At 33.9% G+C, this 16,204-nt stretch overlaps 1 long non-coding RNA gene across 1 annotated transcript; it reads right to left on the bottom strand.

The window, feature by feature from the left end:
• Positions 1–1,328: 1,328 nt before the first annotated feature.
• On the bottom strand, positions 1,329–2,829 carry LOC131171270 (uncharacterized). The gene is made up of 2 exons (XR_009141836.1): positions 2,489–2,829; positions 1,329–1,393 (listed from the first exon to the last, which is right to left on the bottom strand). It is a non-coding gene; the product is annotated as an uncharacterized LOC131171270 (long non-coding RNA).
• Positions 2,830–16,204: the final 13,375 nt, after the last annotated feature.

The following is a 16,204-nucleotide window of genomic DNA, read 5'->3' as shown; positions in this document are numbered from 1 at the left end:
TAATCTCATCATGAAGAAATATTTCGTTGATTATAAGACTCAAAATTTATATTACAAAACTATTGAAGTAAATGAAATCTCAAATTTACGTTTACAATAATTTACATTTAATTATATACCAAAATATTTTACAAGAGTTTTTATACAACTGCTCAAATAATTTACATACATATTATTACATGCATACATCAAAACCTATGTACATGGGTATACCAATAATATACCTGGAGCTAAACTGAAAGTGTCTTCAAAGAAACTTACTCACTGCTCTATGCTCTTCTTACCTGCGACAGCATACAAAGCTATCGCTGAGTGGTGAACTCAGTGGTGCACAACTATAATTTAAAACATAGTACAATATACATTGACAAAATTTACAGTAAATAATTTGGAAATCTGAATACTCATCAAATTCTAAAACTCAAAATATTCATTGCCAATAATGTAAATCATTTGTATAAAATGACTTCGATCATGAAATTCAATTTATCAAATCATAACTAACCATTTAGGTAATTCCAACAAAATCAATTATACATAAATCATAATTGAAATCACAATTCTTTACCATTCAAAAGCCATTCTGTATCTCAAAAATCATTATGTATCTCAAAAATCATTCTTTATCTCAAAAATTATTATTTATCTCACTAACTATGCAAGACTAATCCGAAAGGGCCATATTCGATGTGATTCTAACTCCCTATGGTCGGGGAGGTCGAATCAGATTCTAACTCCCTATGGTCGGAGAGGTCGAATCATCGTGCACAGTACCATCACAATAATGAATCTTCCGCAAGGGCCATAACGATAAAATAAACTTAGATCTAACCTCAAATCAGAGGAAAATCTAAGCCTGTGCACGTACCATGGTAATCAAAACACAACTAACTCCATTGTCTTCTCAACAAATGAGAGAGACGGGTAATAACCTAGTCAAGCATCTATAGTGAGATATAAAACAATATCACAATCCTTTTATTGAGCATAAATCACAATATAATTCGATTCAAAGTCAATTCCAATATCCAATAATTTTTATGCTCATCACAATTCAAATCATAAATTTGCATTTTTCCATGAAAATTATCATCATAATTCAAAACATGTTCTATCACAATTTTCCAAAACATAATTTATTCAATCCATAACAATGCTTAATACTTGTGGAAATACCATTTCACAAAGCTAAATTCATACATACTATAACAATTTCAATAATCATCGAATTAAATCCAATGCTTGTTAAACATAATACATAAGAAAATATGTCATTTAATCATATGAAATATTCAAAACAAAATCAGTTAAAAACTAGCTGTGCACAAACCTCTGATAACTGTTTCTTGGCTCTGACTCAGTGTTTCCTTCCCCTTCCCTGAGTCTTTGCTAACTGAGAAACACAATTTGAAGTGTTTCAGTACTCATTTAAACTGTCTCTAAGAATAAGGTTCAATAATTAATTTGTCGAATTTTATTATTTCCTTAGTCAACCTAATATGTCGAGCCTCGATGCGTTCTAGGTAAATTCGGTTTTAATGTCACTAATATGTCACATTCAATAGTCTTTTAGGGTTGGTACATGTTACCAAATTCATTTTCTATGTATCTTGCATTTTCTTGCAATTTGCTAGATTCCGGGATACTAGTTTGACCTAGCAGGACGACCTAGTTCCGTCGGTTTTCGGGTTTTGATCAAAACTACAAACTTGTAGATCTATGTCTTATGGAACGCGGGGCAAAATTTCAGGTCATTCTGAATTATGTAGACCAAGTTATGGTCATTTTACTATTGCTGGTTAACTTGCACTAAAATTGGTCACTTTAGGTCATTTTAGGTCATTTTAGGTTCGGCCAGTTTTTGGACCCGAACTTGTGCAAGCTTTTTGACTTACTTATGGTCATTTCTGGGCTTTGGTGTCTTCATAAGACTTGTAGATATGGGTCTTAACTATTCATGGTTAAAATTTCAGGTCAATTGGACCTGTTTTGAGTGAGTTATGACCTAAAAACTAACTGCTGCCCAAATGGTCAATTTTCAGGCCTGCACTTACCTATTCCGGATTTGGTCATTCTTTTAGGTCACTTCTAGGCAGAATTTGGACAAGATCTCTTCATGAAAGTTGGTCTATATTGAGTCTAGTTTTACCTCCAATTGGCCTCATATCAATTGGAGCCACAACTTTACACTTATAACCTAATTTATACACTGCCAACAATCACAACCTGCATAAGAGAATTTACACTTTCAATTTAGCAATCCTCCTCCTCCCAATACTTCAATATTCATTCTTGGCACTTCTATATTTATTCAACACAATTCTAACAAAGTAAATTGGGCAGAATACTCAAGTAATATAGGCTCTCATGGCTGCCTAAAATTGGGCAGTCCAATAACTCAATAATTCTTCAAATTTCTTCACCCAAAATACTCCCCATAACCTCAACACAAACTTTAATAAAGTAAGTTAAAGAAATAAGCATTTACCTTTAGTTGACCACTTCTCAACCTTCACCAAAGCTCCTTTTCTTGCTGGCTATAGCTTTCCCATGATGTGTGGACAATTTCTTGTGAAAGGATTAGTGGAAATCATGGTGAGATTGAGTGAGATTAAAGCTTGCATGAAGGTGTTTCAATGGAGATTTGAGAGGAATTTAAATTCTGCAACTTGAGAGGTGAAGAAGATGAATGAAGATAGTGGAAAATTCTGTCCACTTTTGGCTTTTATATGGTGCATAATGGTCCACTAACTCAATTAAATAATAAGGTAATGTTAAACTTTTAATTATTCACATTATACCCCATAATTCTCGTTTATTATATTTCATTCCAACTTTAAATTTTCATGTAATTTCTAAACTTTAACACTACTTTATTTTCATGGACATTTAGGTCAAAAGTCAACTCTAGGTGTCAAATGACCAAAATGCCCCACTTCGAGTTATATTCCTGATTTTTCGGTAACACCGATTTTTGTCATTTTCTTGATTTCTCGTTTTTCTTTGTACTAATTAATTAATTTTTCTTTGATATTTCTAATGGAATTTATACTTCAATAGACATTTATTTAAGTCCTAAAAATATTTTTAGGGTTCCCCGGGGTCCAGGGCTAGTCAACGGTCCACGCCGCAACTTCCCGGTGCGGTCACCCATCGCTAGGGTTCTCGGCTCGCTTAACTTGGTTAAATTTCTTTGCTATTATTTTTCCTTTATTTTTCTTGTATTTTCTTTTCTTGTATTTCATTATTTTATGTCTACTCACTCATATCGAAGTGTAGTTCTAGGCATCCTAGCTGTCCGGACAACACTGGTCACCGGAACAGTAGAACGCACTACTGAACTTAGGGGCATTACATTGGGAACAAACATGATTACAATCTTTATGGATAAGTCATGTCATGTGTGAAGTATCCTCGATTGTGAACTAATTTATGATACTTTATGCTAGAAATACTGTCACTCATATTCTTAACAACTTAAGAATAGAATTTCTAACAAAATATCAATGGACCTTTTCTATTACACATAAATATATTATGTAAATGGAAAAGTGAAATTGCCTTTTATTAATAAAATATGTACAAGATACATACTAAATGATAAGCTCTAGGGCATACTACTAACAATCTCTCACTAGCTCTAAAGCTATTCATTACGATATCTTAAACCCATATTCTCAAGATGTCGGTCTAGCTAAGCTTGTGACATCAGCTTCGTGAATGGATTAGCTGGATTTTCAGCTGATGCTATTTTCTGCATGGCTACATCACCTCGCCTAACTAACTCTCTGATAATGTGGTAGCGCTTTTCTATGTGTTTGGATTTCTAGTGAGACCGAGGTTCCTTAGCCTGTATGAGCGCTCCATTATTGTCACATTAAAAAGGAACTGCTGACTCAATTGAAGGAACTACTACAAGTTCTGACATGAACTTCTTTATCCAAACAATCTCTTTTACAGCATTTGATGTAGCAATATACTCAGCCCCTGTAGTAGAATCAGTAGTTGTACTCTATTTGGAACTCTTCCAACTGACTGCACCTCCATTATAAATGAATACAAACCCAGAAGTAGACTTTCTATCATCAATATATGATTGAAAATCAGAATCAGTATAACCATCCAATTGCAAGTCACCATGATGCATCCCACATCGATTCTGCAGGGAGGTCTTAGGTGTTATATATATGAGTTTGCAAACCTTCCCTTGTGAGCTAGCTTTTGAGGTGGAGTTAGGCAGGTTCATATCATTTGGTATTAGAGCCTCACTCTGTATGGGTCAGTGGGCCATGTATAAAGGTTCCCTGACGTTCTTCGGGAGAAGTCGAGGTGAATGTGTCATGACCCCAGTTGCTTCACGAGTACATTCAGTCTAAAGGGGTCGGGAATGATGCGTCCCACATCGGTTCTGCAGGGAGGTCTTGGGTGTTATATATATGGGTTTGCAAACCTTCCCTTGTGAACTAGCTTTTGAGGTGGAGTTAGGCAGGTTCATATCACACCACCTCCATAAATCAAGAATGAATCCTTAGTTCTTCTCAAGTATTTAAGGATATTCTTGACAGTTATCTAGTGTTCCAAACCTGGATTAGAATGAAACCAGCTAGTCAAACTAACAGCATATGCGATATCTGGCCTAGTACACATCATCACATACATAAAACTTCCAATAGCCGAAGCATATGGAATCATAGCCATTTTATCTCTTTCTTTAGGTGTCTTTGGAGACATCTCTTTAGAAAGATTGATACCATGTCTCACTGGTAACAATCCTCTCTTGGAATCAAGCATATTAAACCTTTTTAACACCTTTTCCAAGTATAGACTTTGGGATAAACCAATTATTCTTTTCGCTCTATCTCTATAGATGTGAATTCCAAGAATATAGGTTGCCTCCCCTAAGTCTTTCATGGAGAATGTATTTGACAACCATACCTTGACAGTTGTCAACATATCTATGTCATTACCTATCAATATAATATCATCCACATATAAGAGAAGGAAAGTGATAGCACTATCACTAACCTTCTTATATACACATGGCTCATCCACATTTTTTATAAAACCAAATGACTTAATGGCTTCATCAAAATGAATATTTCAACTCCTCGAAGCTTGTTTCAACCCTTAAATGGATCACTTTAGCTTGCACACCTTGGAACTATCTTGGGATTCAAAATCCCTAGGTTGTTCCATGAAAATGTTTTCATCAATGTATCCATTGAGAAAAGCTGTTTTACCATCCATCTGCCAAATCTCATAATCATAGTATGCATCTATTGCTAATAGAATCTTAATTGATTTAAGCATGGTAACAGGCGGGAAAGTCTCCTCATAGTTGATTCCTTGCCTTTAGCGAAACCTTTTCACTACTTACCTTGCTTTATAGGTCTCTACCTTTCCATCAGAACCAATTTTCTTCTTGAAAACTCATTTATTCCTTATAGGTACAATACCTTCAGGTGGGTCAATAGGAATAATACCTTCAGGTGGGTCAATAAGGTCCCAAACTTGGTTATCATACATGGAATCAATTTTGCATTTCATAGCTTCAATCCATTTTGAAAAGTGGATCATCTCCATGATCTACTTCTTCATGAGTAAACAACTCTTGTTCATCTTTATGAAGAAAACCATATCTCACTAGTGGGTGAGATATCCTAGTTGATCTGCGAGGAATTACTGTAGATGTTTCATCAATAGGTGTAGGTTGACTAGATGGATTTATATCCATTTGATCTGTTGGTTGGTCAGAATTCTCCAATTCTAACTCTATTTGCTTTCCTTTGCCTCCTTCTTGAATAAACTGTTGTTCAAGAAATATGGCATCTCTGCTTAACACAACCTTTTATGTTGTAGGAAAATAAAAATAATATCTAAAACTTTCTTTTGGATATCCAACAAATCAACCTTTTTCTGGTATAGTTTCCAACTTATCAGTGTTCAGCTTTTTGATATAAGCTGGACAACCCCAAATCCTAACTTGTTTAAGACTTGGTTTTCTTCCATGTCATATCTCATAAGGTATGGAAGAAAGTGATTTTGATGGAATCCTATTCAAAATATGCAAAGCTGATTATAATGCAAATCCCCAAAAGGAGATTGACATATCAGTATAGCTCATCATACTGCATACCATATTTAATAGAATATGATTTCTCCTTTCAGATATACCATTCAGATGAGGCATTCCTAGAGGAGTCAGCTAGGAAACAATGCCATGCTCTTTCAAGTATTCATCAAATTCAGTACTTAAGTATTCACCTCCACGATCTGATCGAAGAGTTTTAATAATTTTTCTTGTTTGATTTTCTACTTCAAATTTAAATTCTTTAAACTTTTCAAAGGATTCATGTTTGTATTTCATCAAATGCAAATACCCAAACTGTCACTCCTTACCCCTCCGTAAGGCATAACATGATCCCGTAGAATACCTAATGAATTACCAAACTTCGCCTACTGATAACTCATTAAATACACTACAAGGAATTTTAAACATTTTCTTATTTCTTTTTATAGTGGTGAGCACTTTTAACAGGTGTAAAACTTTTTTTTTTATCTGAAGTGAATCGATTAACAAATCTGAAGTATGAACAATTTCTGTAAAACTTTTGGGAGATTGCCATTTGTATTTTGAACAAAACAGTTCTACAAAAACCTGTAAAATTCTCTTCCAATATATATTTCTTCAATCCCAAACTCCAATAATAGTTCAACACAATAAATTTCTCAACTCAATTCAACATCAATTTTCCAGTGTTTCCAAAAGCTGAGATAAGAGAAATATATCATAATAATTTTACAAGCCAAAATAATTTAAAATTTTAGTTTACAACTGCTCAAAACCAAGTACAATATATATATACAGTGCACATACATTACAACAAAAACTACAAAAATATAGTACACTCAATATACCCAGTGCAATCTCAAAATGTAGCACAAGCAGCGTACTCTGCTGCTCTGTCCATTTTTCTATCTGCGACAGCAATGAAAAAGCTATCGCTGAGCCAATATCTCAATGGTGCACAACATTAAGAAAATGCAATTTAAAACCATAAACCATAAATCATATACACTGTGGATACTTAAAATTATAGTTGAATTCAAAAGATAATGAACGGCATAAAGAATTAAACTCCATTTCACAATATCACAACAAATATTAATAAATCACAAACACAGCTTAATCATGATTCCATAGTCCAATTCGTCCCAAAAGTCGATGGCTAATGAGGAATAACATAGCTAGTTAGCAAATAAATGAGTACTCATCCTATTCGTCCTCAACTGACACACACCTCAACACTTCAGTCAGAGAGGGAATACAAAGTCAATTCGTCCCACTAGACAAGCTAGTGAGGAATTCAATCAAATATACATGATAGTTGTGGTTTCAAACCATTTGCAATATTTTTCACTCAATAAGTATCCATCAAATTTCCATTCAAACAACTTTCCGCAATTTAAAAAAATAACATACCAATAGTCATAATTTATTTCAATTGAAAATTCAAAAGAAATAACTGTTGTGCACAAACCTCTGAAGTGTATCCTCTTAGCCTGGATTCAGTGTTTCCTTCCCCTTCCTTGAGTCTTTGCTAACTGAAACACACAATTTAAAGTGTTTCAGTACTCATTTAAGCTGTCTCTGGCAATAAGGTTCAATAATTAATTTATTTAATTGTATTGCATTCCTTAGTCAACATATAATGTTGACCTTTGATGCACTCTAAGTGAATTAGGTTTAATGTTACCAATATGTCACATTTTATAGTCCTTTAGTGTTGATATATGTTACCCAATTCATTTTCAAGTGTATTGCATTTTATTGCAATTTATCGGATTTCGGTAGGCTATTTTAACCTAGCCGGACGACCTAGTTCCCTCGGTTTTCAGTTTCTGGTCCGACTTACAAACTTATAGGTCTATGTCTTAGTGAACTTTTGCCACAAATTTTAGGTCATTTGGAGTTTACTAGACCAATTTATGGTCATTTTACTATTGCTGGTCAGATTGCACTAAAATGGCAAACTTAGGTCATTTCCGGTTCTGGCAGTTTTTATACCGGAACTTGTGCAAGCATTTTGACTTGCTTATGGTAATTTTTGGGTTTTGGTGTCTTCATAAGAGTTATATCTCTATGTATAATCTATTTATGGTAAAAATTTCAGGTCATTTTGACTTGTTTTGAGTGAGTTATGGCCAAAACACTAACTGCTATCTAAATGGTCAATTTTCAGGTTTTCAAATCACTAATCCGGATTTGGTCATTTCTCACCTCACTTTCTGGAGAGAATTTAGGTAGGCTTTCTTCATCAAAGTTGGCACATTTTGTGCCTAGTTTCACCTCCAATTGGCTTCATACCAATTGGAGTCACACACTTAGGGTTATAGGCTCATTTGCACACTGCCCTCTACATGTCTCTCAAACACCAAATCAAACACATTTTTACCAACTACATCTTTCCTTCCCCACACCATTCTGCATTTGGCACTAACCATAACCATTCATTACCTTACATTATAGGTCAACTTGGACAGAATATAACAATTTCACAATGCTCCACATGCTGCCATGATTCACAAGGTCCAAACCCTACAATATGTACACATAAACTTTTCTAAATATTACACATTATTTCCATCATCAAATTACACATTATTCTCTACTCAACCATACACATAAGCTGCCACTTCTAGTACCATAATTCAACAACCTTTTCATGAATTTAAACATTACCAATTTCCATTATGAGGCTGCCCAAGTAACATATTCACATCAAACTTTCATTTTCACTTTTCAAGCTTACCATTCAAACTTTATACATGGAAATCAACTTCAATACATTTAAACACTTTAATTAATACCCCAAATCACCAAATAAATGAAGAAAACAAGTTAACATATTGGACTTCCATGGCTGCCAAAATGGAGCAGCACCCTAACTTACCAAACTTCAATTTTTCTTCCATATATCAACTTATCTCAACACCCACACAAACTTTAACAAAGAAAAGTTGAAGAAATGGGTACTTATCCCTTGTGAGCTTGGCCAAACTTCACCTATTCCTCTTGAAATTACTATCAAATTCTTGCTTGCAAGGTGGGGATAAACTTTAATGAAGATAAGTTGTGGAAAGCATGGCTTGATCATGGAGATTTGAGCTTCGGAAGTGGGTGGCCATGAATGAAAGCTTGGGAGGATTTTTAGCTGGTTTGTTTGTGAGGTTGAAAATTACAGATTTTCTGTCCCAATATGCTATATTATATGTCCATTAACTTCACTTAGTAGAGTACTAAGTTTGGTTAAAGTATTAATTAATCCAAAGTTTCCAATTTTGTAATTTTGTCACCATTCTTCCACTATTTAAATTATGTACCATAATTTAATTTTTTTATGACATTTTCAAAGTTTAATATCATTTATTTTTAATAGACATTTAGGTCAAAAGGCAACTCAGGGTGTCAATTGACCCTAATGCCCCTATTCGGGTTGTATTCCCGATTTTTCTATAACACCGATTTTTATCGGTTTCTCAATTTCTCGTTTTTCTTTGTACTAATTACTTAATTTTTCTTTGACATTTCTAATATCATTTATACTTCAATAGATGTTTATTTAAGTCTTAAAAATATTTTCCAAGGTTCCCCACAGTCCAGGGCTAGTCAATGATCCACGCCGCAACTTCCCGGTGCGGTCACCCATCGCTACGGTTTTCGGCTTGTTTAACTTGGTTACATTTTATTGCTATTATTTTTCTTTTGTTTTTCTTGTATTTTATTATTTTATATCTTCTCACTAACATTTAAACGTAGTTCTAGGCATCCTAGCTGTCTGGACAGACACTAGTCACCAGAACAGTAGAACGCACTATCGAACATAGGAGTGTTACAATTCTCCCTCTCCCCCCCCCCCTCTCTAAATAAATTTCATCTTGAAATTTTTGTTAGTAGTATGCCCTAGAGCATATCATTTAGTATGTATCTTGTACATATTTTTATTAATAAAAGGCATTTCCACTTTTCTGTTTACATAATATATTTATGTGTAATAGAAAAGGTTCATTTATATTTTGTCAGAAATATTATTCTTAAGTTGTTAAGAATATGAGTGACAATATTTCTAGCACAAAGTATCATAAATAGGTTCACAATCGATGATACTTCATAATAAGGACATGACTTATCCAGAAAGATTGTATTCATGTTTGTTACCAAGTTATTTATATAAGATATAAATAAGATGGAATGGTGAGTCTCATGCCATATAACAAACATGATAGGCACTTGTAAATGATAAGTAGGCCGAACCAGTGACACTTATGACAAGCACATGGAGTTTACTCTTGTCAATGTTTTGTCATAAATCATATCTGTACATATAATCTTTAGACCTGAGATAGCACAGTTATCTTGTATATAGGTAGTTTGAGTTTGATACTGCTTTCATACTTGTACTATGTATGGGTATATGGGCATCTGTTGGCTCCTACTAGTTATATATGGAGGTAGGTGTTGATCAAGATGAAATCTGTTCCTCTAAATAAATAGAGATAAAATCCTATGTTCATTTAATTGTTCTTGATGTTTCAAGTTCCTAGCCAGGACAGATAGATTTATTCAGAGAAGAGTTTCTGATGAGAAAATCTTTTTAATCAAGAACTGGAATTAAAAGAGAACATAATATTCATAGTAAATGGAGTTTGACATAAACCATGACTCCAGCTTGAGTTGGGATTTTGTAACAGAGAGATTCTAGTGCATGGTAACATATGATTATAGGTTCATTTAAGGTAAATCTTATTACTAATTGGGTGGCCATGGCATGCTATGCTAGGTGTTAACCATGGTCCATGAGGTTCATAAAATGATTTAGAGAAATCATTTATGGTAAGAAAGAGTTCTGATGATATTAAGAGTTGATATCATGTCCCATTTCCAATTAGTGATGAGCCTAGTAAGTCACACACATACACAAGTTATCACCTATTTAAATATGATTTAATTAATTAATTAAAAAGTTTAATTGATTAATTAAATAGGTTTGGTTTGCAATTAAATTGCAAAGTCCCTAGCATGACTTGAAACTAAATCTAGATTATTGGATGTGTAGTATAAATTAAATTTATATTTAAAGTGTTTAAATATGAATTTAATTAATGAGAAATTAATTAATAGTGATTAATTAATTAATTTTTATTTGATATAAATTAATTAGAAGAAGAAAAATAATTATTTTGGGTTAAAAACTCAAAATTAAGACACAGGGGCATTTTGGTCATTTCACAGTGTGACACGTGGCACCATGAGATGGTGACACATGGGATTACACATAAACTTGCCAAATATTTTTAATCATGTAAATGATTAAAATCAAGATTAAATATAGGTTTGACACTTGGCACAATGTGATTGGGTCACTTAAACCTAGAGCTAATCAAAGGGTGACATGTGGCAAGGGTTTAATGTGTTAACCTAGCTATATAAGTGTTGTTATGAAAAGAAAAAGCACCAGCAGCCACTCCTCTCCTTTGTCACACCACTTTGAGGCTTTTCATCTATTCTTCTTCATCTCTCATCAATTCAAAGAGATTAGCCATCAATCTCTTGAATTAAGAACACTAGAAATTGTTCCTAGTGTCCTGTTTACATCTCTAATCTCTTAGAAGGCAGAACTTGAATTTCTAATTAATAGAAAAAGCTTTAGAAGCTGTTCAAGGGCTACCATAGGTGTTCTTGGTGTGGACAAGCTAGAGGGACAACATCTGGTGTCCTGAAGACGAATCTCAAAGGCGCAGACACGCTGCAGTGCATCAAGAGGTTTGTGTAATCGTTCTTGATTTAATCTAGGGTTCTAAAATTAATCTGATTAATTTTAGAATCTTAAATGGCAAATACAGATCCAAAAACATATTAAAAGAGTTTTAATATGTTGTTTATCACTGAAATCAAATAGATAAAAATAAATCTTGAATGATGCATGTGACACTAGGTGAAAATTTTTGAATTCAATGGTATAAACTTGTGTTTTTCACGCTTCTGTTCTTTCAAATTGGTATCAGAGCCACTATATTTTCCATTTAGATTGATGTTTATATGATATAATTACATGTTTGATCATGAGATCAAAAGTTCATTGCTGGTTGCAAAGCCAAGGTGATGGCACAAATGATGAACACCATGGTGCCCATGGTTGATGCACCACAATGGTGTGCAAAGATAAATGGATGGTGAATGTGTAATTGTTGTATGATCTAAGATCCATTTTATGTCTAATTAAATTATTTAATTAGAATTTTTATAACACAATTAAATTATGATTCAAATCGGTATTTTAAAAATTGTTAGAATGTGATTCAAATCTGAATTTTAAAAGTTGTTTGAATGTGATTCATGAAGGAACGGAAGCGTGAAAAACACAAGATTATACCATTGAATTCAAAAATTTTCACCTAGGGTCACATGCACCATGCAAGATTTATTTTTATCTATTTAATTTCAATGATAAACAACATATTAAAACTCTTTTAATATGTTTTTGGATCTGTATTTGCCATTTAAGATTTTAAAATTAATCAGATTAATTTTAGAACCCTAGATTAAATCAAGAACGATTACACTAACCTCTTGATGTGCCTTTGAGATTCGTCTTCAGACACCAGATGTTGTCCCTCTAGCTTGTCCACACCAAGAACACCTATGGCAGCCCTTGAACAGCTTCTAAAGCCTTTTCTATTAATTAGAAATTCAAGTTCGCTTTTAAGAGATTAGAGATGTAAACAGACACTAGAAACAATTTCTAGTGTTCTTAATTCAAGAGATTGATGGCTAATCTCTTTGAATTGATGAGAGATGAAGAAGAATGGCTGGAGAGGCTCAAAGTGGCGTGACAATTGAGAGGAGAGGCTGCTGGTTATGTTTTCTTTCATAACCACACTTAAATAGCTAGGTTAACACATTAAACCCTAGCCACATGTCACCTTTGATTAGCTCTAGGTTTAAGTGACTCAATCACATTGTGCCAAGTGTCAAACCTATATTTAATCTTGATTTTAATCATCTTACATGATTAAAAAATATTTGGCAAGCTTATGTGTTATGCCATGTGTCACCATCTCATGGTGCCACGTGTCACATCGTGAAATGACCAAAATGCCCTCGTGTCTTAATTTTGAGTTCTTAACCCAAAATAATTATTTTCTTCTTCTAATTAATTTATATCAAATATAAATTAATTAATTAATCTCTATTAATTAATTTCTCATCAATTAAATTCATATTTAAACACTTTAAATATAAATTTAATTTATACTACACATCCAATAATCTAGATTTGGTTTCAAGTCATGCTAGGGACTTTGCAATTTAATTGCAAACCAAATTTATTTAATTAATCAATTAAACTCTTTAATTAATTAATTAAATCATATTTAAATAGGTGATAACTTGTGTATGTGTGTGACTTACTAGGCTCATCACTAATTGGCAATGAGACATGATATCAACTCTTAATATCATCAGAACTCTTTCTTACCATAAATGATTTCTCTAAATCATTTTATGAACCTCATAGACCATGGTTAACACCTAGCATAGCATGCCATGGCCACCCAATTAGTAATAAGGTTTACCTTAAATGAACCTATAATCATATGTTACCATGCACTAGAATCTCTAAATCCCAACTCAAGCCGAGTCATGGTTTATGTCAAACTCCATTTGCTATGAATATTATGTTCTCTTTTAATTCCAGCTTGATTAAAAGATTTTTCTCATCGTAAACTCTTCGAATAAATCTATCTGTCTCGCCAGAACTTGAAACATCAAGAACAATTAAATGAACATATGATTTTAACTCTATTTACTTATAGGAACAGATTCCATCTTGATCAACACCTACCTCCATATATAACTAGTAGGAGCCAACAGATGCCCATATACCCATACATGCACAAGTATGAAAGCAAGATCAAACTCAAACTACCTATATACAAGATAACTGTGCTATCTCAGTCTAAAGATTATATGCATCGATATGATTTATGACAAAACATTGACAAGAGTAAACTCCATGTGCTTGTCATAAGTGTCACCGGTTCGCCTACTTATCATTTATAAGTGCATTTCATGTTTGTTATATTGCATTAGACTCACCTTTACATCTTTTTTATATCTCATATTAATAACTTGGGAACAAACATGAATACAATCTTTCTGGATAAGTCATGTCCTTATTATGAAGTATCCTTGATTGTGAACCTATTTATGATACTTTGTGCTAGAAATATTGTCACTCATATTCTTAACAACTTAAGAATAATATTTCTAACAAAATATCAATGGACCTTTTCTATTACACATAAATATATTATGTAAACTAAAAGTGGAAATGCCTTTTATTAATAAAATATATACAAGATACATACTAAATGATATGCTCTAGGCATACTACTAACAATCTCCCACTAGCACTAGAGCCATTCATTACAATACCTTAGACCCATCTTCTCAAGATGTCACTAATCGAGCTTGTGACAAAGGCTTAGTGAATGAATCACCGGATTTTCACCGATGCTATTTTCTCGCATGGCTATATTGCCTTGCCCAACTATATCTCTCGATAATATGGTAGTGCCTTTCTATGTGTTTGGATTTTGGTGAGACCTTAGTTCCTTAGCCTATATGATCGCTTCCATTGTTGTCACAGTAATGGAACCACGACTCAATGGAAGGAATTATCGTAAGTTCATCACGAACTTCTTCATCCAAATAGCTTCTTTGCAAGATCTCGATGCGAATATACTCACCTCGAGAGTGGAATCCGTGCTCGCTTGGAACTCTTCCAATCGATCGCACCTCCATTACAAATGAACACATATCCAGAGGTAGACTTTCTATCATCGATATCCGATTGGAAATCGAATCGATAACCATCCAATTGCAAGTCTCACCTCCATAAATCAAGAATAAATCCTTAGTTCTTCTCAAGTACTTAAGAATATTCTTGATACTATCCAGATGTTCCAAACTCGATTGGATTGATACCGCTAGTCAAACTAACAGATATGCGATATATCCGCCTAGTACACAACATTGCATACATTAAACTTCCAATAGCCGAAGCATATGGAATCCTGGCCATCTTATCTCTTTCTTCAGGTGTCTTTGGAGACATCTCTTTAGAAAGGTGGATACCATGTCTCACTGGTAACAATCCTCTCTTGGAATCAAGCATGTTAAACCTCTTTAACACCTTTTCCAAGTATAGACTTTGGAATAAACCAATTCTTCTTTTCGCTCTATCTCTATAGATGCGAATCCCAAGAATATAGGTTGCCTCCCTAAGTCTTTCATGGAGAATGTATTTGACAACCATACCTTTATAGTCGCCAACATACCGTATCATTACCCATCAACAAGATGTCATCCACATATAAGACAAGGAAAGTGATAGCACTGTCACTAACCTTCTTATATACACATGGCTCATCCTCATTTTTTATAAAACCAAAAGATTTAATGGCTTCATCAAAATGAATGTTCCAACTCCTCGAAGCTTGTTTCAACCCATAAATGGATCGCTTTAGCTTGCATACTTTGGAACCATCTTGGGATTCAAATCCCCTAGGTTGTTCCATGAAAATGTTTTCTTCAATGTATCCATTGAGAAAAGTCGCTTGACATCCATCCGCCAAATCTCATAATCATAGTATGCAATTGCTAATAAAATCCTAATTGATTTAAGCATGGCAACAAAGTAGAAAGTCTCCTCATAATCTAGTCCTTGCCTTTGGCGAAACCCTTTCGCTACTAGCCTTGCCTTATAGGTCTCTACCTTTCCATCAGAACCAATTTTCTTCTTGAAAACCCATTTGTTTCCTATAGGTACAATACCTTCAGGTGGGTCAACAAGATCCCAAACTTGATTCTTATACATGGAATCAATCTCGGATTTCATAGCATCAATCCATTTTGAAGAGTCTATATCGATATAGCTTCTTCATAGGTAAGTGGATCATCCCCATGATCTACTTCTTCATGAGTAGACAACTCTTGTTCTTCTTCATGAAGAAAACCATATCTCAGTGGGTGAGATACCCCAGTTGTTCTACGAGGAACAAAGTAGATGTTTCATCAACGGTATAGGTTGACTAGATGGATCTATATCCATCCGATGCTGGTTGGTCGAATTCTCCAATT

Source organism: Hevea brasiliensis, chromosome 12 (genome assembly GCF_030052815.1).
Source record: "Hevea brasiliensis isolate MT/VB/25A 57/8 chromosome 12, ASM3005281v1, whole genome shotgun sequence".
NCBI classification, from domain to species: Eukaryota; Viridiplantae; Streptophyta; class Magnoliopsida; order Malpighiales; family Euphorbiaceae; genus Hevea; species Hevea brasiliensis.
The sequence above is the reverse complement of the archived record's forward strand: the minus strand, read 5'-3'. Positions and strand labels throughout refer to the sequence as shown.